This window comes from Branchiostoma floridae, chromosome 6, assembly GCF_000003815.2.
Source record: "Branchiostoma floridae strain S238N-H82 chromosome 6, Bfl_VNyyK, whole genome shotgun sequence".
NCBI classification, from domain to species: Eukaryota; Metazoa; Chordata; class Leptocardii; order Amphioxiformes; family Branchiostomatidae; genus Branchiostoma; species Branchiostoma floridae.
Window position 1 is genome coordinate 24316835 of NC_049984.1, and position 2611 is coordinate 24319445.

At 41.9% G+C, this 2611-nt stretch overlaps 1 protein-coding gene across 1 annotated transcript in view; it reads right to left on the reverse strand.

The window, feature by feature from the left end:
• Positions 1-2611, reverse strand: part of LOC118418643 (class A basic helix-loop-helix protein 15-like) — a 6232-nt gene that overhangs the window by 2712 nt on the left and 909 nt on the right. The gene's annotated exons all lie outside the window — the stretch shown is intronic.

The following is a 2611-nucleotide window of genomic DNA, read 5'->3' on the forward strand; positions in this document are numbered from 1 at the left end:
CTGGCAGCTTTTGATACTGTCTTATGCTACCGTAGGATCTGCTTGGAGATTAAGTGATACCAGTGTACCACACTATAGCTAGTATCACTTTTACAACAGTAGTCCACTAACCATGGTATTTTGAAAATTTAGCCATCTTGTTTTTTTTTTACCCATCTTGTTTTTTTTCACGCTATTTTTGCACTCTGCATAGGGTGTCATCCATAAAATTTACTTGCTATGGCCCAAAGAGAAGAAGAGATGAGATTGTGCGAGGCAATGTGCGCGTGGCTGGAGATAAGTTGCGATGTTTTTCTATCACCCCATCCATCACTTTGGTGACAGGGCGGTGTCAGACCGAGTCGTTACGGCGCTCAGGACCACCGGCTCCCGCTGACTCGCCCTGCCTCCCCCGGCACCCGTTCCCACGCCCGGTAACAAACACTTCCAGATGTTTCAACCTGGGCTTCAACATGATAGGACAGTGACGGGCGTGTCATCTTCAAACAGATGTATGATTTGAATTGTTCTGTCACGGTACACTCAAGGAGGTAAAAAATGAACGAAAGACTTTTATTATATATTGCCCAAGCGAGCTAAGTACAGGTCACAACAAGACAAAACATATAACGTTATAACAGTGTACGTATAGAAGTATCACAGATCTAGTACAGAAGTTCGGCTTCTTCTCGCTTCGTTATGGCGAAAATGTAGGACTGTATGGGTTTAGCTATGGTCGGTTTGTTAAAACGCATATGCAATGACAGCAATATAAACTTGTCAGTGCTACTACCGTGTCTACTTTCTATGCAACTAAATAAAGTGTTTCTATCATTGACATACATAGTACAATTAACAATGGAGTGTACTTCATCTTCTACAATGTGAAGTACAAAATTGGCAGACTCTTTGTTCTGGAGAAAAAAAGTGGATCTTCCTTGGTAAACCTTTTCTTGGTAAAGCATTTCAATCTTCGTGGTGGTCAGATGAGTTTTCAAAGAACGTGTTAGGACCCAGAATCAGTAAATTCTGGGTTCGAACCCCTGACATGCCCCAATGCTGTGTCCTTGGAAAGGGACTTCTCACGAATTTTTTCACTCAGGTGTACCAAGGAGCTTTTATCAGTAAAAGCTCCTTGGGTGTACCTAGTACCTACTTAAAATTAAATAAATTTCGGTTTAGGCAAGGAGGTTTAGCTCCTCGGTTTTTAGGAACGCTAATTTTGAGGTTCCGTTTATTGAGACGCACACCTCCACCTCGAGTATTAAAGAACACTTATCAAAATATTCAATAGCCTGGATACCAGACTGTTTCCAGGGCCTACACAACACAGGCCCTGCATGCGCACGAAAGATATATCATTGAGATCGGGCTGAGGTCTGGAACCCACGCTAAATATTCAAGAACCCACCATACTTATCTGCAGTAAATACTTATCGAAAAGATTTGAATTACGGCTTCCGGTGTTAGTGAATCAAACGTTTACAAATAATGAATACATGAAGACCTTTATCGTACAGTTTTGCCCAACCAAGCTAAGTACATGTCACAACAAGTCAAAACATATAAATACATAAAAGTATCACAAATCTTGTCTAACACAGAAGTTCGGCTTCTTCTCGCTTCTTGGTAATTAATGGTGGGGTAGCCTATATCCGTTTGTTTGAAAGACTTTGAAGGGTATTTCGGAAAATCAAATCGACGGGCGTTTTTTTGAAAATGACTAAATTTTTCAATTTGAAACCACCGTTTGTGGACGTGATATCCCGAAATACCTTGTTTTTCAAAATAACGGATATAGGTTTACACTGCGGATAAAGGTAAACTAGCGTTACACGAAACGCCTATTATATTCTCCTACCTCTGCTTGGAGAATTCAAAACGCCGCAAAGTTAAACGTACGAAGTACTCAGAGTAAGCGGAAGCAAAACATCATCTGCTCGGAGCGTCTTTCAACCAAGGCGCTCCTATGGTCTTTCATAATCTCCAAGCAGATCTTACGGTAGCATAAGATAGTATGAAAAGCTGGCAGAGGAGTGAAGCCGGCTTAGGAGTGTGTTTCGCAAGCGGGGAAATGGACACCTCTTAGCTGACTACACTCCTTGGCCAGTTTGGTACGATCTAATGCCATTGTAGGATCTGCTTTGAGTTTAGGTCTTTCATACAAGTCAAACTCATACTAACTAGTGTCAGAGTGACCACCTCTGAATATGGACCACCTGGCCTATGTGATCACTTCTCGGTGGTCCAGTAGATTTTTCTACTGATATGAACAGTCTGTCTATAGCCAGTGACCACCTGTCCACATAAAATAGATTTTATCTGTCCCATGAGTGGCGTGGACAGTTTTGCAGTTTGGACTGTACTTCGATACTTTATTTCAGATTACGTTTTTTGGGCATGATGTTCCCTTGTGGTATGTCACGTCTTGCTGTACATGGTTTCTTGCAAGTCGACAAAAAAGCCCAATCTTTTAGCTATGTTTTCTTAGCGGGGTCTGCATGGGGGGATGGTCCCGACAACGCCTTCGGCTGAACTCATACGATTACGTTTACTGTGTGCTTCTATGCTGTTCTGTGGTTGTATGCCGCTTCTTGTAAGTCTAAAAAAGCATGTCTAGTAAATCTTCTTT